At 35.0% G+C, this 23664-nt stretch overlaps 3 long non-coding RNA genes across 4 annotated transcripts; 1 reads left to right on the forward strand and 2 right to left on the reverse strand.

Moving 5' to 3' along the window:
* Positions 1 to 1400: 1400 nt before the first annotated feature.
* Positions 1401 to 3609, reverse strand: LOC110864076. Its single transcript, XR_004888947.1, has 7 exons — positions 3575 to 3609; positions 3414 to 3477; positions 3191 to 3328; positions 2952 to 3092; positions 2477 to 2828; positions 2239 to 2341; positions 1401 to 1674 (listed from the first exon to the last, which is right to left on the reverse strand). It is a non-coding gene; the product is annotated as an uncharacterized LOC110864076 (long non-coding RNA).
* Positions 3610 to 15163: 11554 nt separating this feature from the next.
* On the reverse strand, positions 15164 to 15788 carry LOC118490264. Its single transcript, XR_004888948.1, has 2 exons — positions 15666 to 15788; positions 15164 to 15507 (listed from the first exon to the last, which is right to left on the reverse strand). It is a non-coding gene; the product is annotated as an uncharacterized LOC118490264 (long non-coding RNA).
* A 717-nt stretch (positions 15789 to 16505) lies between these two features.
* On the forward strand, positions 16506 to 19219 carry LOC110864075. Of its 2 annotated transcripts, none has more exons than XR_004888949.1 (4): positions 16506 to 17084; positions 17181 to 17286; positions 18321 to 18413; positions 19067 to 19219. It is a non-coding gene; the product is annotated as an uncharacterized LOC110864075 (long non-coding RNA). The 2 variants fall into 2 exon arrangements; XR_002549601.2 differs by having other exon boundaries at positions 16508 to 17084; positions 19061 to 19219.
* Positions 19220 to 23664: the final 4445 nt, after the last annotated feature.

Raw genomic sequence — 23664 nt, forward strand, 5'->3', positions numbered from 1 at the left:
TCCGCTGAACTTGTTGGATTTTATTAAACTTATTGTTTGATACATTTTTATTTATAATTGATAACTCCATTTGAGATTTGATTATGAGTTCAATATGATTAGTGGCTAGATCCTAGTACGTCACACCCCAGCAGGGTTTTCTGCATGTGGTATTTTTGGGGGTGTGACATTAATGAAAAAATGATGGTTTAAATCTAAATATAAGAAAAGATGATTTTTACAAATATATATATCTATATATATATATATATATTGGAAAGGGATTATTTTTACTAAATTATTAAATAAGATATTTGTTATGAAGTAATACAAAACGTGTATAAGTAGTAATTTATAAATATAAGTGTGGTCTTTTGGACTAAGTTAGATATATATTTTGTTTGTAGACCTAGTAAATATTTTTAGTGACTAGTAGGATTAATATATATTTGCTAAACGGCTATCTAGTTACATATATTGATTTAGTGGTTGATAATAGTATTAATTATAATTTTAATTAGACAAAAGCCATAAGTATATGATGTATATTGATTTTATATAGTTTTGGTATTTTGGTTGTTTAGTATTTTTGGTGTTATATTTTTTAGGGTGACTATTTGTTTTATGAATCTTTCCTCGAACACTTCACTCGTGCGATTTTTACTTAAGGCTAAAAAGGACAGGAAACTGTGTGTAGATATTTACTTTTCCCCGTTTTATCACTTAAATTTTTTGGGGTGCATTAACTGTCCTTATTTCATTTGCTTCATTTGTTCCTAACATTAGCATGCAATTCAAAGTGTCATTATGTGTTACGTTATTTGTCCCTTATATTTCATAAACTTGTTTCATATAAATGTATCTACTTGTTACTCGCTTTGTGTCATATTGTTCCGTGTAGATCCACCAAGCCGGTTCCCCACGGCCATGGGTTGAACTTCGATTCGGTCTTTGTGTCATATTTTTTAGTTATCATTGTTTCATTATGTAATATTCCGTTATCACATGTGGTTGTGGTGCACTGTTGGAAATTGTGGTATTATTGGATTTGTTGGATGATTATGAATATCACATAAACACTTAACACTACTAGAAATTTGGCATTTTCTAACAAGCATTTCCGTCACAAATGCGTAGCAAACTGAGATTTGCTACACATTTGCAACAAAACCTTGATGTTGGAAAAAGCCTCGTCGGAAACTAATTACTACGCATTTACTACGCAAATTTTAACATAATTCCTAAGAAAATATTGTGTCACAAATTTTGCTACGCATTTCATAGTTGCTATGTTTTAATGCTTGCAACACATTTGCAACAAAAGAGATCTTTGATTGTAACACATTTGTAACGAAACATTTAAAATAAAATAAAAAAAAGCTAAAACCATTCGGATCTTATTTTACTAAAAAACTGCAAAACGAAATCATTAGAAAATTATAAAGCATGTCTTAAAATCCACAATAAAGCTAACCAACTTGTAACATCCATAACGCTATAATATCTAGTATGTCTAAACCACAAAACAAACTCTTAGCATGCATATATGTTTAAAACGATACCAACTTATAACTAATTACTAGATCTTCTCTTGCGTTTCTCTCAATTTCAAGACGAGACATGATCTTCTCTCGCCTTCGTCTCATTTTCAAGACGAGCTTGAATGTCTTCCAATTGTGTTCACATAGCTTGAGCCTAAATATGTTAGGGTAAAGAGATTAGAAACTTAAAAAAATAATATGAAAGTCATGTTCATGTACCTAAATCCAACCTAACTGACCCATTTCCACATGTACCTAAATCCAACCCAACTGACCCATTTCAAGATGTACCTAAGATTACGTCCACTGCCCATCAACACAGAAGGGTTTCACAACATATATTATATTTTTATTCTTATCTTGACTTTCAATAGTCGTTATATATCTCAAATTTCAACAATAACTCAAAAACAATAATTAGTGCAAACTTTCAGCTGTTACAAAGTCTAAGATTAGAGAATGTTAACTAACTAGATTTTGTTTGTGGCAGTATATGAAAAAGGGGAACGATTAATGTCACTATTGGATTACTCAATAAAATCTAACGATTTAGTTTAAGTGTCATAAAGTGTCTCCAACTATGGCATCAACTGGCAATTTAAAAAAAAACAATCAAAATATAGTTTTTTTTTCTTTTTGCAAAAATAATCGATACGAGAAATGATTTAAAGAACGCAAAAAAAAAAGAAATTGATAAACATACTGAGTTGCTTCATACCAATGTATCTATATCCGTTCGAACCAGAACGTATTCTAGAAAGTCTGAATTCCCATGAACCAAAGCATACAGCAACAGAACTGTAGTTTCATCGGTCAAGCACCTGCAGAGGTTAATCATTTACATCAAAGGTGGGAAAATGAGAGTTGGGTTACGGTTCAGGTCAAAACATGCCATTGTTAGAAATGGGTCGCACAGGCCTAGGGTAGGGTCGGGTCAAAGTAAACTGAGCTCTTACATGCCAAGTGTATCATAGAGAGAAGCAAAGGCCAATCTAACAAGCGGACCACTATGTGCATTTCCGTCAATATCCACCCGATCAACTGCAATATGGGTTACATAATTCAAATACAATAATTAGAAAGAAAGAGAAATGGATCTTACAAACGATAAATGGATCTTACACTCAACATTCTTAACATTTTCCAATGCTTTATAATACGGATTTTCCAACATTAATGTTTTTCACAGATTCCACAAGAATGCATTTACGATAATGAATGAGAATAAGTAATATATTGATACTGCTGTCAACCAGTTGACTTCTAGAAGCTTCAAAACTTGAATTGACAAAAGTAGCACTATATTTGCTGCAAGTCAAATACAAACATTTAATCTGATACATCATACATACACAAAAATTATTGTCAAAACATAGACGTCCAACTGAAAAGATGAAATGCAATTTAGAAAGTCAAAACATTAAGGTATACCAGCAGCAGAACCAACTCTCTTCAGTACACCTAGCTAATTTTCTTCGGATATTAACGTATACGATGCACTAATTTTGATCGTGGCCGTGAAATGTAGTTAAGCAGCAGTTTATGAACAACCGAACCTACCAGAGAATGCTCCTGCAAAATACAGTTTTGTTTCTTTCATTGTTGCCGTATATTTCACCAAATGAAATATTATTACCATATTACTTTAATAACAAAAAATAGACCGTCACATTGTTATCTGACTCATTGTTGCATCAATGAAAGGGTGAGCATCATTTGGTCCGGGTGACAGCCCAGAAAGAAGCTGAGTGGAAGGAGCAATGAGCATGAAGTTCCGCAGTTCGTGATGTACAAGATACGTCTTTGGACTGAGTATTTATATACGCATAATTAAAAAATAATTGAAAAATTCTACTACTAATGAATGAATATAATAATAACTGGAAATTATACCTTACATACACTCTACCAATATAGCTAACCACAACATGCATAACCATATTTATAATGCTCTCATCTGTGACCAACATAAGAAAATAATACACTATTTTAGATAATAAAAGTTATGCTGCAATGACGGAGGAATATATATATCAGAATGTTATATTAATTACCTTTACGGATATTGGTTGGTGGTGTTTCACTATCGTTTAGAGATAAATAGAAATCATCAAGTTCAAATTTTCAATTAAATACTTTAGAAATACGGATGAAATCACACAACAAATTAAATCTGATTGCGTGCATGATGATTTCGCACAAAATTTTCACGAATCAACGACAATATGATGCATAAACGGATTATAACGTATTGATATTGTGATTCTCATGAAACCAAAAAAGGAAGCAAAACACATAATTATCACAATAACCAACAGCACTACAAGAAATCACATCCAACCAACAGAAACATCGAGAACTACAGAATTTCGAATCAAATTTCAACACGAAACAAACATAAACCCTAACAAACACACTCAAACGAACCAATCCACACCGCCATTCTAACACACAATCCTCAACCAACCTAAAACCAAACCACAAACCCTATACCAACCAAACAACCCTAAATAAACCCTAAATCCATCACAAACACAACCTAATAACCAACCTTACGTCAAAATCCCCAAATATCAACCCTAAAATCAACACACCAACGCTATTTCCAACAAAACAACCGCTCGCAATCAAAACCTAACCCTAATTTCAACAACAGCTTCAAAAACAACACAATCGAAGCAACATAACTGTACGATCACACATCAAACTGACTCTGATTGTACGCGAGTTGTTTTCGCACGAAAATTTCACGAATCGACGACGATATGATGCATAATAAACGGACTGAAACAAACCGATTGTTGCGAAATAGAAGATTACCTGACTGGAGGTTTGTTTAGAATCGAAGAGTAGAACAGTATGAGTGATGAGAGAGAGAGAGATTGTGGATCTTCGGTTTCACTCTCTATATGAATCAATGTTCCAATTAGGTCAGAATGTTCAAATATATAAAAGATCAAAGTTCAAATCTAGGTTTTGATTACGTACTTAATCAGATTCTTCAATGTTCACTCGCACGACTCCTATCCAACCAAATTATATGCAACATTTTCAGTTGATTTCATAGAAATTAGGGCATCGGTGATGGTTCGAGATCCGGAATGACAGATGTTTTGAGATCTGGAATGAGAGATTCTTCATAGAAATTAGGGCATCGGTGAGGTTTTGGGGTTTTCAGATCTTGGAATGTATATGAGATGGATTTTAACTGTAAAAAGGGTTAAGTTGTTTTAGGTTTAGATCTGGAATGTATAATTTCACTTGTTTTTTTTTAACAAACAAACAATTAGTATTATTTTTTTTTTGTTTTATAGTGTTTTGTTTTTGGGTGCAAAATGTAACAACTCTCACAAAATTAATAAATTAGAATAATAATTAGTCAATAATAATACCCTAATTGAGACACCCAAGTGATTTGGCACTAACCCTGAAATTTCCGGAATAATCGGAATCAGGATCAGGGCCCCTAAAACTCAGGGGGGCAAAGCCCTGTCTGATATTTATCTTAATAACTTCGTTGTAAACTCAAACTCTGAATTCGAAATTTGAATGAATCATCAAGCCTATAACAGTGAGAAGGCTAGTCTACTAGCCTAAACCGGTCTCTTACGGACCGTAAGGGTTACCGCTTACGGACCGTAAGCTGACCAGGTCCCTTACGGACCGTAAGGGTCAAGCCATACGGTCCGTATGCGTGTCGATTTTTGTGCTATAAATAGCCGACATTGGCAGACGAATTTTGATGTTCACAGTTCGTTCAATTGCCTTCTGTGCATTACGATCGAACGATTATAATACAATTAACACACACCGCACACCGTAGGTGCTGCCACGAAACAGGGTAATAACTCGATCGCTATTACGATTCAACGTCCGATCGATTGTAACTATCCAACGATAAGTCCGGGTGCTGCTCAATTGAGCTTGTACTTTGATTATTCGTTGTGATTTCGACTTGAATATCTGAGTGCTGTTCGAATTCGGACTATGCTCTGTTATTCGTTGTGAATCCGACTGAATTATCGAGTATTGCACTGATTAATCGTTGTGAGGGTTTAATCTCGTGAATTGACGTAACTGCTGTATTAAGTTACTAACCTGTCTGTGTATGCATTGTGTTAAACTAGGTGTAATCAAGGCTAATCAGTAGGCATTGTATCTATTGCTCGTTAATCTGCAATGTGAGTCATTCTTCTTTTTAAACTGTTTTCTCACCGTTTGTGAGTAAGTATTACAATACCTCAAATTATTTTCAAGGTTATAATTACAGGGATTAAGTCTTTATAAATCACCAAATTACAAGCGGGTATGTGGGGTATTGTGCACATTACTGTCTTTATTACTCTTTGTGGGTTACTATTACTCTTTGTGGGTTACTATTACTCTTTGTGGGTTAATATTACTCTATGTGGGTAACTAATTACTCTTTGTGGGTTAAACGTCACTTTTGGGGCAACGGGACCCAATAGTGGTATGACCACAGTCACAGATCCGGTCGAGTGACAAATACCTATTCTTGATAATTGGTTGATAGAAACAATGTAATCGCTCTTAGTACTGTAAATTATAACTAACGGGTCGTTTTAGAAAACAGAATGATTCACTCAGTATTTCCCCGCTGACAAAACCTTTTTCAAACATGTTTCAGGTGATCTGTGTGATCCAGGAAAAGTGCAGTAAAGCACTATCAAGCTCAGAGGAGTGGCTCAATGTAAATAAATGAATAAAAACATGTTTTGAAAAATAAAGATTTCTGTGTGAAATCAGCCTATTGTAAATTATGGGATTTATCCCTTAAACTTTGTGTAATATATAAAACGAGCATTTCACGGAAAAAAGATCCTGTTGTAAAAGACTTCCGCTATCATTTTTTTTAATACCACGGGAGCTGCCTCGCGGCCCCGACTCCGTCCAGGGTGGGTCGGGGGCCGTGACAGCGAAGGTGGTATCAGAGCTAATAATTAAATTGAGCCACTGATCGAGCCACCGATTAAGCCTAAATTAAGCATTTGGACAATACTTCATTTTACTAATTTTTATTCGGTGATTATATGTTTTATTAACTGGCTATTTTTAGTTACAGTATGGGTAAGCAAAAGCTGTCAGCTATCTACCACAAATTAGATGTGGCATCTTCTTCTAAAAATCCAGTAAATCTAGAAGAAGGAATCTTTGTCCGCAAGGCAAACTACGAGAATCCCCTTTCCGCAGAGAAAAGGGATTCGATACTTAAAAAGAGTCAGAAACCCCGAACCAAGAAAGTTAGGTTTAACCCAGAAGTCCAAGAAATGGGTACTAATACACCGTGGGAAGATAAAATAGACGGAAAATGGGCAAACCTCTATATGCTAGCTACTGTGGCCGAAAATGCAAATCTTTAAAATCGAATAAGTTGGGGCTAGTAAGGAAGAAACACCAACTAGTAAATAAATAAACTTTTTAGTGTATTTATTTTGTTATTTTCTGTATAAACTAAAATGCAATAAAACATCAGTGTTTGTTTGTTTAAACTTTGTTCCAAAGTTTTAACATTGCATTTTTGTATTTTGCATATATACTATGCAGCATGAATGAGATGTCGGAAGCGTTCCAGAATCTCAACTTATATCCAGTGCCTATCGAAGTCTCGCATGACTTTACTGGTTACATTGCTGACATAGAAGAGCCTGTGGAATTCAAAGCTCCACCGCTGGAAAAAGCCAAACCTAAAAAGAAAAGAAGATATGTAGGGTGGAGGAAAGTGCGCCATAGGAAATCAGTCACTAGAAAACTCCCAACCATAGAAAATCCTGTGATTATTAACAAGGGAAAGGAAATAGAAACTGTAGAGAACCCAAAGTCACCTGAAAAAGAAATAGGAATAGACCTGAAACAAAAAGGAATAGAAATTGGCGAAAGCTCAAAGCAAACCGAAGAATTTACGTTCCAAGATGAAATAGACCGCCTATTAGACAATTGTGATGTCATAAGCCCGATTCGCGAAAATTTGTACCCTTACCCAGCGACAGTCCAATTTCCTTTAAGCGTAGCACCAGCGATTCCCGAACCTATCATCCACACCCGACCACTAGGTGAATTAGAGGAATGGTGGACGAACGACTGGCAGTTCCAAAACATAGTCAACAGTCCTTATAGTTTCCTTCCCCAGTTTGACCCAGAACCACTTCCAAATCCTCCCATGAGTAATGAAAACCTAGCCGAACTCCGTCAGTTTGGTGAAGAACTGATAGGAACAGGTAATAGGATCCGGGAAATAGGGGAGCATCTAACTTGGAAGTACGATGAGAGGGAGTATCATTACTAGGGCAGTCAGTCAAAACTAACGAAAAAGCCAGGCACCCGTATTGTATGATAGTGTAAATAGTAACCTACAAACTCCGTAAAATAGGCAATAAAACTCTGTAAGATACAGTGTGTACAGAGGCATAATACGATATACCATAACAAAATGAAAATCGAGAAGTCGATAATTTTGGTTATGCTTGTATGTTGCAATAATTTATGTGATCATCTGTGTGAATTTTGCTAATAAGTTAGACACTAATAATTTACCAATTAGCAGATGGAAAACGCTAATAATGAACCAATTAACGAAGTAAATCAATCTGAGCAAGAACAAGAAGATTAACATATAACTCGACAAGATATTGAGCACTTTATCGCCCAAGGGATAGCTCATGCTATTCCAGAAATTGTAGCTGCTGTTTAGAAACCTGCCGAACCCCAATTAATTCCTAGTAAACGTATTCCAGAAGATAACGGCAGTAACAGCATAAATGGAGGTGGCAATCATAGCAATCATGATCCGCAGCAGGCCCCACTCCCTAAAAGAATAAAAGCTGCAACGACTGGTTGCACTTACAAAGAATTTCTTGCTTGCAAACCCACTGAATTTGCAGGTAACGAAGGGGCAACTGCAACACTGCGTTGGTTAGAGAAAACCGAGGCAGTAATTGCAATAAGTAAATGTGCTGAGGAGGATCAGGTGATGTATGCATCAAATCTGTTCAAGGAAGGAGCACTCGAATGGTGGAATACAGTCCTCCAGGCAAAAGGAAGAAGGGTAGCCTATGCAATGAGTTGGGATGAGTTTAAGAATCTGGTTGAAAGGAAATTCTGCCCTGAATACGAAAAGGAACAAATGGCGAACAAGTTCCTAAGTCACCGCATGACCGGAGTAGATTGCCGGGGCTATACCTCGACATTCTTTGAATACGCAAGGGTAGTACCATCACTGGCTTCGCCAGAACCGGTACTTATTTCTCGTTACATCTGGGGTTTAATTGGTGAAATCCGAAACATCGTTAAAGCTGCGAGACCTCGTACTATTGACGATGCGGTAGAATTAGCTAATACCCTAACAGATGAATTAGTACGCACAAGGGAAGAAGATCGCAAGAAGGAATTAGCTCAAAAGATTACCCAGGGATTTCGTGTGGGTAATGCCAAGAAAAGAGGAACCGGGCAATCCTCATCATCTCCTTTCTGCAAAACTTGCAAAAAGAAACATTATGGACCATGTAATGTGGTTTGTAATTTTTGCAAGATGAAAGGGCATCGGGAGGAAGACTGCCGGAAGAAAATCAGAATTTGTTATAACTGCAAAGAGAGAGGTCATTTCCAGTTTGAATGCCCTAAGTTAGTCAAACCGGTGGTTAATCAAGCCAAACCAAATGAAGGAGCAACCAAGAGAAATGCGCGAGCATTCCAGTTAACCACTCAAGAGGCCGAACTCATTCCAGATGTGATAGCTGGTACGTTCTTAGTTCACAACGTATTTGCAAAAGTATTATTTGACTCTGGTGCAAACCAAAGTTTTATAAATACTTCATTTTGCCAAGATCTTAAGCTACCATTAACCACTCTTAGGCAAACCTTCACAGTAGAAACCGCAGAAGGAAATTCTGTAAAAATAGATAAAAATTGGCAAGAAGGAAAAATAGAATTATTAGGCCATAAGTTTTCTGCAAACCTGTTACCAATGAATTTAGCAGGATTTGATATAGTACTAGGAATGGATTGGTTAATAGCCAACCATGCACGAATTCTATGTGATAAAAATGCTGTAGAAATTCAAACACCTTCAGGAGAAGTAATCTTAATTACTGGAGATAAACCTCGAAAGCCACTAAAATTCATTTCCATAATGAAATTGGCTAGTTATTCAAGAAAACAGGAAATGGTGTATATGATTTCAGTAATCATGAACACTAAAGAGAAGGAACTTCAGGACATCCCCGTAGTCTCAGAATACCCAGACGTTTTTCCAGAAGAGTTACCTGGATTACCACCCGATAGGGAAGTAGAGTTTAGAATTCATTTAGTTCCAGGTACCGCACCAATATCTAAAGCACCTTACAGATTAGCACCTACCGAAATGCTAGAATTGAAAAAGCAATTAGATGAATTGTTAAGCAAAGGATTCATACAGCCTAGTTCATCCCCTTGGGGTGCACCGGTACTATTTGTGAAAAAGAAAGATGGATCGATGAGAATGTGTATCGATTATAGAGAATTGAATAAGGTTACAATTAAGAATCGATACCCATTACCTAGGATTGATGATCTTTTTGATCAATTGCAAGGAGCTAAGTATTTCTCTAAGATAGATTTAAGATCCGGATACCATCAGTTAAAAGTACAAGAGGAAGACATACCGAAAACTGCTTTCAGAACTAGGTATGGTCATTATGAGTTTACAGTCATGCCCTTTGGATTAACGAATGCCCCTGCAGCATTCATGGAGATGATGAATCGAATCTGTAAACCATACTTGGATAAATTTGTGATCGTTTTCATAGACGATATACTTATTTATTCCAAAAGCCAAGAGGAACATTGTGATCATCTACACGTTCTCTTAACTTTGTTAAGAAAAGAAAGGCTTTATGCCAAATTCTCGAAATGTGAATTTTGGCTGCAAGAAGTACAATTCTTAGGACATGTGGTAAATCACGAAGGTATCCATGTAGATCCTGCTAAGATAGAAGCCATTACAAAATGGAAAGCTCCACAAACAGCTACGGAAATAAGAAGTTTTCTAGGCTTAGCCGGATACTATAGACGATTTATCAAAGACTTTTCTAAGATAGCTGTACCCCTAACCAAGTTAACCTGTAAAGCTGCAAAGTTTGAATGGGGACCTAGACAGGAAGAAGCCTTTAAGATTTTAAAGCATAGGTTGACAAATGCACCAATCTTAGCTTTACCCGACGGAACAGAAGATTTTGAAGTATATTGTGATGCTTCAAAATTAGGATATGGATGTGTGTTGATGCAACGCAAGAAGGTAATTGCGTATGCTTCTAGACAATTGAAAAAGCATGAAGAAAACTACACGACTCACGATCTAGAATTAGGAGCTATAATTTTTGCCCTTAAAATCTGGAGACATTATCTGTATGGAAGTAAGTTTACTGTCTATACAGATCATAAAAGTTTAAGATATATATTTGGGCAAAAAGAATTAAACATGAGGCAAAGAAGATGGATGGAGATGTTGAGCGACTACGACTGTGATATCCAATATCACGAAGGAAAGGCAAATGTAGTTGCAGATGCCTTAAGTCGGAAGTACCATGAGAAACAGAAACGATTTCGTGCTCTGAGGTTAAATCTACAAGTAGATTTAATGGCACAAATCAAAGAAGCTCAGAAAACCGCAATCAAAGATGAGACTGAAGGAATGAAAGGTTACCTAAAAGAATTAGAATCAGGAAATGATGGAATTTGGAGATTCCATAAGAAACGAATTTGGGTACCTAAGCAAGGAGAGTTAAGAAATAAGATTCTAGAAGAAGCTCATAAATCTAGGTATATCATGCACCCAGGAAATAATAAGATGTACCAAGATTTAAGAAATAATTTCTGGTGGATAGGAATGAAAAAGGATATAGCCGAATACGTATCCAAATGTTTAACTTGTTCACAAGTCAAAGCAGAACACCAGAAACCTTCAGGATTACTTCAACAGTTAGAAATGCCTGTATGGAAATGGGAACTCATAACAATGGATTTTGTTACTAAGTTACCTAAAACAAAAAGAGGTAATGATGCAATTTGGGTAATTGTAGACCGATTAACCAAATCAGCTCATTTCTTACCAATGAAAGAAACCTTTAGTATGGAAAGATTAGCACAACTATACGTGGACGAAGTAGTGTCCTTACATGGAGTCCCACTCTCCATTGTATCGGATAGAGATAGTCGATTCACTTCACATTTCTGGAAAAGTTTTCAGAAAGCAATGGGAACTCGACTAAATCTAAGTACTGCATATCATCCACAAACCGACGGACAGAGTGAAAGGACAATCCAAACTCTAGAAGACATGCTCCGAGCATGTGTAATTGACTTTGGTGGTAATTGGGATAACCATTTGCCATTAATAGAATTCTCCTATAACAATAGTTATCATTCAAGCATCGAGACTGCACCGTTCGAAGCACTGTATGGACGCAAATGCAGAACTCCAGTATGCTGGGCAGAAGTCGGAGAAAGCCAAGTATCAGGTCCTGAAATTGTACAAGAAACTACTGACAAGATAACACAAATCAAGGAAAGATTGAAAACAGCTCGAGATCGTCAAAAGAGCTATGCCGATAATCGTCGTAAACCTTTAGAATTCCAAGTTGGAGATAAAGTACTGTTAAAAGTTTCTCCTTGGAAAGGTATAGTACGATTCGGTAAGAAAGGAAAGCTAAGTCCGAGATATGTTGGACCATTCCCTGTAATTCAACGAATAGGACCAGTAGCGTATCGGTTACAATTACCAGAAGAATTAGCTGGAGTACATGATGTATTTCATGTATCCAATCTCAAGAAATGTTTAGCAGATGAATCTCTGGTAGTACCTCTACAAGAAATAGAGGTAAACGAAAAATTGAAATTTGTAGAGCAACCACTACAAATCGAAGACAGAAAAGTCAAATTCCTCAAACATAAACGACTAGTGTTAGTCAAAGTCAAGTGGAATTCAAGAAGAGGACCAGAATACACTTGGGAGCTGGAATCTGAAATGAAGCGAAAATATCCTCATCTCTTCCAGTAAATCTCGAGGACGAGATTTTTCCTAAGGTGGGGAGGATGTAACAACTCTCACAAAATTAATAAATTAGAATAATAATTAGTCAATAATAATACCCTAATTGAGACACCCAAGTGATTTGGCACTAACCCTGAAATTTCCGGAATAATCGGAATCAGGATCAGGGCCCCTAAAACTCAGGGGGGCAAAGCCCTGTCTGATATTTATCTTAATAACTTCGTTGTAAACTCTGAATTCGAAATTTGAATGAATCATCAAGCCTATAACAGTGAGAAGGCTAGTCTACCAGCCTAAACCGGTCTCTTACGGACCGTAAGGGTTACCGCTTACGGACCGTAAGCTGACCAGGTCCCTTACGGACCGTAAGGGTCAAGCCATACGGTCCGTATGCGTGTCGATTTTTGTGCTATAAATAGCCGACATTGGCAGACGAATTTTGATGTTCACAGTTCGTTCAATTGCCTTCTGTGCATTACGATCGAACGATTATAATACAATTAACACACACCGCACACCGTAGGTGCTGCCACGAAACAGGGTAATAACTCGATCGCTATTACGATTCAACGTCCGATCGATTGTAACTATCCAACGATAAGTCCGGGTGCTGCTCAATTGAGCTTATACTTTGATTATTCGTTGTGATTTCGACTTGAATATCTGAGTGCTGTTCGAATTCGGACTATGCTCTGTTATTCGTTGTGAATCCGACTGAATTATCGAGTATTGCACTGATTAATCGTTGTGAGGGTTTAATCTCGTGAATTGACGTAACTGCTGTATTAAGTTACTAACCTGTCTGTGTATGCATTGTGTTAAACTAGGTGTAATCAAGGCTAATCAGTAGGCATTGTATCTATTGCTCGTTAATCTGCAATGTGAGTCATTCTTCTTTTTAAACTGTTTTCTCACCGTTTGTGAGTAAGTATTACAATACCTCAAATTATTTTCAAGGTTATAATTACAGGGATTAAGTCTTTATAAATCACCAAATTACAAGCGGGTATGTGGGGTATTGTGCACATTACTGTCTTTATTACTCTTTGTGGGTTACTATTACTCTTTGTGGGTTACTATTACTCTTTGTGGGTTAATATTACTCTATGTGGGTAACTAATTACTCTTTGTGGGTTAAACGTCACTTTTGGGGCAACGGGACCCAATAGTGGTATGACCACAGTCACAGATCCGGTCGAGTGACAAATACCTATTCTTGATAATTGGTTGATAGAAACAATGTAATCGCTCTTAGTACTGTAAATTATAACTAACGGGTCGTTTTAGAAAACAGAATGATTCACTCAGTATTTCCCCGCTGACAAAACCTTTTTCAAACATGTTTCAGGTGATCTGTGTGATCCAGGAAAAGTGCAGTAAAGCACTATCAAGCTCAGAGGAGTGCCTCAATGTAAATAAATGAATAAAAACATGTTTTGAAAAATAAAGATTTCTGTGTGAAATCAGCCTATTGTAAATTATGGGATTTATCCCTTAAACTTTGTGTAATATATAAAACGAGCATTTCACGGAAAAAAGATCCTGTTGTAAAAGACTTCCGCTATCATTTTTTTTAATACCACGGGAGCTGCCTCGCGGCCCCGACTCCGTCCAGGGTGGGTCGGGGGCCGTGACACAAAATGAACGAGCGTATGCATTAGTTAATATAATATATGATTTATAACTCATTGATTCTTTTTTGATACTTAATTTGCAAAATGTCAAATTAGTTACAAAAAAAAACCATATGATTCCTCGTTTATGTTATTGTTGTTCCATGTCAACTTTATTGCTTGGTCAAAAGATAAAAGTCATCTTGGAAGAAGTATTGATGGGTTTATAAGATGTGTTGGGTGTGTATGATGTAGGGATGGAAAAAATAATTAATGGATGAAAGGTTGTTTGTTAAAAGTGTGTCACAAATTATAACGTATTTGTAACGGAATATTTGAAAATAAAATAATTTGATTGGTTTTGGTAGGAAATGCGTCACAAAGTAGTAATATGTATTAAATAATGATAAGCTAACTAATTAGTCAATATATTAAAAAAATATCCGACAATTTTACAACGAAATTATGACAAAATTATATGTTATTGGCATTTTGTCACTATTGTGTAGCAAATTTGTTCAAAAAATTGGGGTTTTCTTTGTCGTTATAAATGCGTCACAATTTTGTCAAAATTTGTGACGCATTTTTTTCCGTAGCAAAATTTCGTAGTAAATTGGCTACTTTTCTAGTAGTGTAAAGTTGCATGTTACTTGTTTTAATAAATTAATAAACTAAAGTATTTGTTTTCCAAAAACTAAGATCTATTCACCAACTCATTGTTGACCCAAAATCTTTTTGCGGCTTGATACAACTACACAAGTATGAGTGGACTAAGGGTTGAAGACACATACATAGTAATTAAATTAAATGGATTATTGTTTATGACTTTTATCTTTTGAATATTATTTGAACCTTGTTGGATATTTCTATGATTATGTGTGACAAACTTAATTTGGATGCTTGAAATATTCAAACTTATAATAGTGTCATAAGTTATGGGCAAGAATCATATAACAACTTATGATTTGTGGTAGTTGGTTCATATCTAGATAAGAATATAATCTCATATTATACCACATGTAAAACTTGTATTTTAAAATATCTAATATTGTTTAACCCGTTAATATGTTAACAACTTATTCAAATCATAAGTAAAATAGTATTTTGATGATCATATCCATCAGTTAACCAGTCCTGCAGAAACAATTACACCATCCGCCAACCACACAATATCCTTTATTTGCACCTTCACCTTTACAGGTATCACTACATTTTATTTCATCTGAATTTGAACGGCAATTCCCCTTGAATTTGTTACTTCTCCAATTTTGTGTGGTACATTTTTGAGAGGCAATTGAGTGTTCGTCAATACTACTGCTTTTTGTCATCACTGCAAATTAGAAACCAACAATAATTAATATCACAATTCACTACCAAACATACAAAGTAAAGTGATGTAGAAAATATTAAAAATTTCAACAAAAAAAAAGATGTAGAAAATATTGAAATTTCTTTTAGAAAAACTACAAAGAGAATTAAGATTGACACCAGAAGTGATGATGGCAACGATCATAATCAATTTTATACACAAAAAATGTAATGAAAGTGAACGTTTCATCGGCATCCTCATTTTAACCTGTTTAAGATCGTTATCTTTTGTTGTTATTTATAGAGGATTGCATAAATATTAAGCGTTTAGTATTACGATAGTTAAACATGCATACTAAATGAATAACATCACGTAGTTAACATGATCCCTAAAATTATGGATAGGAGAGGTGATCATGCATTACATACATTAATTTGGAAAAAAAACATATAGCATTAAGTTAATCGTATCACAATTCACAATTCTATCTCTAACAATATTTATTATGCACTAAATATATATTATATTAAACAAAAGTTGCTCTATGTATGAACGTATGTGTATATATATAGGGATGGACCTTGAGTTGTGAGAATCGTGACAACTAGGTCATCCAAAAGGTTTTTCTGATTTTTTTCTCAAAAGTCATAAAAAAATCATTTGTTTTAGTAAAAACAATTAAAAAAAATGCCGCATACCCATATTTACATGAGGCGTAAAAAAGAATATTTATCTTCGTGCAAAAATTATACCAGTGCGTAAAAAAAAAACTTGTATCAGTCAAAACTATCGACTCAACAATATTTTTTTTTTTACTTTTTTTACAGATGTGTTTATAATGTTTTCATCTACATTTGTGTAAAAATAATTTGGCCCAACTCGCGCAGGAACAACAAGTTCTCACGGTTCTTACAACTCGTGGTGTTTCTCTTTTAAAACGAGCCATATATATATATATATATATATATCTTCCTATATAATAAAGCAAAAGTTATCAAATCCTATGTGTCACACTCTCAAGCCCCCATGTTAATATCATCCAAGGTGTAATTTTCATAGAATTTTCATTTTTTTAATTAAAGCCCAAAGTCAATTCTTAAAAAGCCATAGTCTACATCTCTGTGTAACGTCCCTTTCTCTTCCTGCAGTTCATACAAAAGGTCAAAAAAACCCTGGACACCCCACACCCATATTTCCGTTTCCTCTTCGTCTTCTTCTTCGTTCCCTCTGTATCTTACTTTCCCTTTCCTCTTCTCTTTTCTATTTCATTTCGAGGTATGGTTCAAAAACCCAAAATAACCCTTTTGCATCTTACTTTCTCTCTGAAATACATTTCATACAGTTCCATCTTTACATAAAACTCCAAATCTTATTCAAGAAACACAAATCCTACGGCCGCTTATCATACTTTATTCGTTCTTCTTCTTCTATACACAACTTTCAAACTTCACAAACCCTAACCCCCTTTAATAATCACCACCGCCAAGATCTTTCATTTGCGTTGATTACGTCCATTCACTTAGATTCAGCGATTTCTATATTCTCTCCATTCAACGATCTCTTCTTCATCAATCCTCTCTGGATACTCAACAATTAAGGTAATAAATTTATGTTTCCTACAAATTCTGGTTTGCTATCCTTTTCAACTTCTTTGTCAAACCCTAACGAAGTCTAAGAGGTCCACTTTGATGTAGATCCAGAGTGACGCTGTTTTGGAAACAGTTAATGTTCAAGGTGGAGATTGATTCATCATCTAAAGCCGATGCACCTATTCTGTCACCGGAAGATTGTATAACCCAGGTAGCATTTTATATTTTTAATCCTTCATCCTTAATTTGCATAAACAGTGGGTATTGTTTATAGTAACAATCATGAGGATTTAGTCATTTTAAAATTTGTTGACGATCAATTAGTGTTTTCAACAAAATTTTGGGCTTTTAGATTTGAAGGATAATACGTTTATGTCAATAAATGAATTTGCAGATTAACATACATTATGTTTTGCTAAGGGGTTGTTTGGCCTAGCTTTTTTAACAAAGCTTATAGCTTTTTTAGCTTTTTTTTTTTTTTTTTACAAAATAAGCTTAATTTGGTGTTTGGTTTAGCTTTTTAAGCTTATTCTTATTGGTTCATATAAGCTAATTTTATGAAGCTTACTTGAAGATGGTTTTTTAGCTTATTTTGAAAAAGCTTCCTTGTGTAAAGGTAAATGATATAAAAAAAACTATAAGTTAATCCAAACACTTAAAAAAGACTTATCAAATGATAGAAAATAAGTTATAAGCTACTTAAAAATATAAACATAAGCCAAAAAATAAAAGCTAGACCAAACACCCCCTTGCGGTTCTGATCAGACTTTTATGTATATAAACTGTTTTTTTTTTTTTTTTTTCCGTGTGCCTTTGTTGCTCATGTTTCATAGAATAGGTATTACTCTCTAGCGAAAGTTTTAAATTAGTATGAACAGTTATTTATATTAGTCTTATCCAAGTTTTAATGATTATAAATTTTTTATATCTTGTCATCAAACTCATAGATTATAGTTTTTAGTTTTTAGTTTGTACTTTCACACTTAGTGATTATATTTATTAGCGGTTTATGTTTTGTTTTTTGTTTCCTGTTACCAAATACTTTGATTTGCATTTTTTTAAATCTTTCAACAGTTTCATACATTTGTTACACACTATAGAGTTATAGAGTTCAATTACTATATGAATTTGTTATTACCTTTTAAAGTTATTCCCGTTATGTTTATACGTTTGTGCTCTAAACTAATATGATATCTTTGTGTTGTTCTTAATCCATGAAACAAATTAAAAATATGGAAAAAATAGTCATCTCTATAGGTATTGAGATGCCATTGAAGATGTATTGAGAAACTTAATGTAGACAACCTCAACTGTCAAAACGGACTATGTTTCACAAAGGTATGACACTTTCTCATTTAGTTTGCTATTTGTACTTAACCTTTGGGGTTTAATTTATCTTCTTTGACTGGGTACAAGAATTTGAATTTAAAATGGGATCTTTTGTAGTATCCGGTAAGTTTTGTCAAAGACCTTAATTCATAATTGCATGGTGCATTATTTCAAGAAAAAGTAAGCTTATATCCGGTAAGTTTTGATCTATAAAACTTTTTTTCTAAATAATCCACACCGGTAACTATAATATTATAACTACATAGATAATGATCTTCTCATGATGTATCTATCGTGACATGTGTGTGTATATATATATTATAGAGATTAACGAATTATTTCATTTGATATAGCACCAATGCAGTCGAGTATGCTCATTGAAGTTGCTAATAATAAGTATAGCTTTAGATTATTACATTTTCTGTTGTACATCAAGATTTCATAGTTAAATTATTAATTTCTTATAGCTACGCAAACGGGCTAACTCGTATCGACTCCTTTTCCCTGAAAATTGATCAGCAAGGCACATTTGTTTGTTACAAAAATTTTAATTGGGTCAAGATTTGAACTAGCTTTGTGTATCTTATGCGCTTAGATTCTTACATGTCTTATTACATGTCTTAAACTGTGTGTGTTTTGCAATGACAATAAACAAGAGTCAGGTCAATCATTATCAAGGACTGGATTCTTAAGACAACCAATTTTCACTCATGGGCAGCTATACGTGGCACTTTGAAGAGTTAAGAGCATGAACAAGTTAAAACTTTTAATCTTAGATACTGATAAAAAATACTAATAAAAACTTCCAATGTTGTATAGAATGGAATAATTTATATTTTGTGTATTGTGATATTTTTTTTTGAATGAATACGCAATTTTTTATTTTAATTTTATACAACTTAAATTGTTCAACCCGTGTAACACACGGGTATATAACCTAGTATATATATATATATATATATATATATAGGATAGGAGTTGGCCAGAAAGTCTAAATTTCCTAAAAAGTGTAAAAAGTCATAAAACACCATAATGTCAACAATAAAACACACAAAAAACCCACAAATAATATGATGAAGATTTTGAAGTATATTGTGATGCTTCAAAATTAGGATATGGATGTGTGTTGATGCAACGCAAGAAGGTAATTGCGTATGCTTCTAGACAATTGAAAAAGCATGAAGAAAACTACACGACTCACGATCTAGAATTAGGAGCTATAATTTTTGCCCTTAAAATCTGGAGACATTATCTGTATGGAAGTAAGTTTACTGTCTATACAGATCATAAAAGTTTAAGATATATATTTGGGCAAAAAGAATTAAACATGAGGCAAAGAAGATGGATGGAGATGTTGAGCGACTACGACTGTGATATCCAATATCACGAAGGAAAGGCAAATGTAGTTGCAGATGCCTTAAGTCGGAAGTACCATGAGAAACAGAAACGATTTCGTGCTCTGAGGTTAAATCTACAAGTAGATTTAATGGCACAAATCAAAGAAGCTCAGAAAACCGCAATCAAAGATGAGACTGAAGGAATGAAAGGTTACCTAAAAGAATTAGAATCAGGAAATGATGGAATTTGGAGATTCCATAAGAAACGAATTTGGGTACCTAAGCAAGGAGAGTTAAGAAATAAGATTCTAGAAGAAGCTCATAAATCTAGGTATATCATGCACCCAGGAAATAATAAGATGTACCAAGATTTAAGAAATAATTTCTGGTGGATAGGAATGAAAAAGGATATAGCCGAATACGTATCCAAATGTTTAACTTGTTCACAAGTCAAAGCAGAACACCAGAAACCTTCAGGATTACTTCAACAGTTAGAAATGCCTGTATGGAAATGGGAACTCATAACAATGGATTTTGTTACTAAGTTACCTAAAACAAAAAGAGGTAATGATGCAATTTGGGTAATTGTAGACCGATTAACCAAATCAGCTCATTTCTTACCAATGAAAGAAACCTTTAGTATGGAAAGATTAGCACAACTATACGTGGACGAAGTAGTGTCCTTACATGGAGTCCCACTCTCCATTGTATCGGATAGAGATAGTCGATTCACTTCACATTTCTGGAAAAGTTTTCAGAAAGCAATGGGAACTCGACTAAATCTAAGTACTGCATATCATCCACAAACCGACGGACAGAGTGAAAGGACAATCCAAACTCTAGAAGACATGCTCCGAGCATGTGTAATTGACTTTGGTGGTAATTGGGATAACCATTTGCCATTAATAGAATTCTCCTATAACAATAGTTATCATTCAAGCATCGAGACTGCACCGTTCGAAGCACTGTATGGACGCAAATGCAGAACTCCAGTATGCTGGGCAGAAGTCGGAGAAAGCCAAGTATCAGGTCCTGAAATTGTACAAGAAACTACTGACAAGATAACACAAATCAAGGAAAGATTGAAAACAGCTCGAGATCGTCAAAAGAGCTATGCCGATAATCGTCGTAAACCTTTAGAATTCCAAGTTGGAGATAAAGTACTGTTAAAAGTTTCTCCTTGGAAAGGTATAGTACGATTCGGTAAGAAAGGAAAGCTAAGTCCGAGATATGTTGGACCATTCCCTGTAATTCAACGAATAGGACCAGTAGCGTATCGGTTACAATTACCAGAAGAATTAGCTGGAGTACATGATGTATTTCATGTATCCAATCTCAAGAAATGTTTAGCAGATGAATCTCTGGTAGTACCTCTACAAGAAATAGAGGTAAACGAAAAATTGAAATTTGTAGAGCAACCACTACAAATCGAAGACAGAAAAGTCAAATTCCTCAAACATAAACGACTAGTGTTAGTCAAAGTCAAGTGGAATTCAAGAAGAGGACCAGAATACACTTGGGAGCTGGAATCTGAAATGAAGCGAAAATATCCTCATCTCTTCCAGTAAATCTCGAGGACGAGATTTTTCCTAAGGTGGGGAGGATGTAACAACTCTCACAAAATTAATAAATTAGAATAATAATTAGTCAATAATAATACCCTAATTGAGACACCCAAGTGATTTGGCACTAACCCTGAAATTTCCGGAATAATCGGAATCAGGATCAGGGCCCCTAAAACTCAGGGGGGCAAAGCCCTGTCTGATATTTATCTTAATAACTTCGTTGTAAACTCTGAATTCGAAATTTGAATGAATCATCAAGCCTATAACAGTGAGAAGGCTAGTCTACCAGCCTAAACCGGTCTCTTACGGACCGTAAGGGTTACCGCTTACGGACCGTAAGCTGACCAGGTCCCTTACGGACCGTAAGGGTCAAGCCATACGGTCCGTATGCGTGTCGATTTTTGTGCTATAAATAGCCGACATTGGCAGACGAATTTTGATGTTCACAGTTCGTTCAATTGCCTTCTGTGCATTACGATCGAACGATTATAATACAATTAACACACACCGCACACCGTAGGTGCTGCCACGAAACAGGGTAATAACTCGATCGCTATTACGATTCAACGTCCGATCGATTGTAACTATCCAACGATAAGTCCGGGTGCTGCTCAATTGAGCTTATACTTTGATTATTCGTTGTGATTTCGACTTGAATATCTGAGTGCTGTTCGAATTCGGACTATGCTCTGTTATTCGTTGTGAATCCGACTGAATTATCGAGTATTGCACTGATTAATCGTTGTGAGGGTTTAATCTCGTGAATTGACGTAACTGCTGTATTAAGTTACTAACCTGTCTGTGTATGCATTGTGTTAAACTAGGTGTAATCAAGGCTAATCAGTAGGCATTGTATCTATTGCTCGTTAATCTGCAATGTGAGTCATTCTTCTTTTTAAACTGTTTTCTCACCGTTTGTGAGTAAGTATTACAATACCTCAAATTATTTTCAAGGTTATAATTACAGGGATTAAGTCTTTATAAATCACCAAATTACAAGCGGGTATGTGGGGTATTGTGCACATTACTGTCTTTATTACTCTTTGTGGGTTACTATTACTCTTTGTGGGTTACTATTACTCTTTGTGGGTTAATATTACTCTATGTGGGTAACTAATTACTCTTTGTGGGTTAAACGTCACTTTTGGGGCAACGGGACCCAATAGTGGTATGACCACAGTCACAGATCCGGTCGAGTGACAAATACCTATTCTTGATAATTGGTTGATAGAAACAATGTAATCGCTCTTAGTACTGTAAATTATAACTAACGGGTCGTTTTAGAAAACAGAATGATTCACTCAGTATTTCCCCGCTGACAAAACCTTTTTCAAACATGTTTCAGGTGATCTGTGTGATCCAGGAAAAGTGCAGTAAAGCACTATCAAGCTCAGAGGAGTGCCTCAATGTAAATAAATGAATAAAAACATGTTTTGAAAAATAAAGATTTCTGTGTGAAATCAGCCTATTGTAAATTATGGGATTTATCCCTTAAACTTTGTGTAATATATAAAACGAGCATTTCACGGAAAAAAGATCCTGTTGTAAAAGACTTCCGCTATCATTTTTTTTAATACCACGGGAGCTGCCTCGCGGCCCCGACTCCGTCCAGGGTGGGTCGGGGGCCGTGACACAAAATGAACGAGCGTATGCATTAGTTAATATAATATATGATTTATAACTCATTGATTCTTTTTTGATACTTAATTTGCAAAATGTCAAATTAGTTACAAAAAAAAACCATATGATTCCTCGTTTATGTTATTGTTGTTCCATGTCAACTTTATTGCTTGGTCAAAAGATAAAAGTCATCTTGGAAGAAGTATTGATGGGTTTATAAGATGTGTTGGGTGTGTATGATGTAGGGATGGAAAAAATAATTAATGGATGAAAGGTTGTTTGTTAAAAGTGTGTCACAAATTATAACGTATTTGTAACGGAATATTTGAAAATAAAATAATTTGATTGGTTTTGGTAGGAAATGCGTCACAAAGTAGTAATATGTATTAAATAATGATAAGCTAACTAATTAGTCAATATATTAAAAAAATATCCGACAATTTTACAACGAAATTATGACAAAATTATATGTTATTGGCATTTTGTCACTATTGTGTAGCAAATTTGTTCAAAAAATTGGGGTTTTCTTTGTCGTTATAAATGCGTCACAATTTTGTCAAAATTTGTGACGCATTTTTTTCCGTAGCAAAATTTCGTAGTAAATTGGCTACTTTTCTAGTAGTGTAAAGTTGCATGTTACTTGTTTTAATAAATTAATAAACTAAAGTATTTGTTTTCCAAAAACTAAGATCTATTCACCAACTCATTGTTGACCCAAAATCTTTTTGCGGCTTGATA

The sequence above is a fragment of the Helianthus annuus genome, chromosome 3 (assembly GCF_002127325.2).
Source record: "Helianthus annuus cultivar XRQ/B chromosome 3, HanXRQr2.0-SUNRISE, whole genome shotgun sequence".
Lineage (NCBI taxonomy): Eukaryota > Viridiplantae > Streptophyta > Magnoliopsida > Asterales > Asteraceae > Helianthus > Helianthus annuus.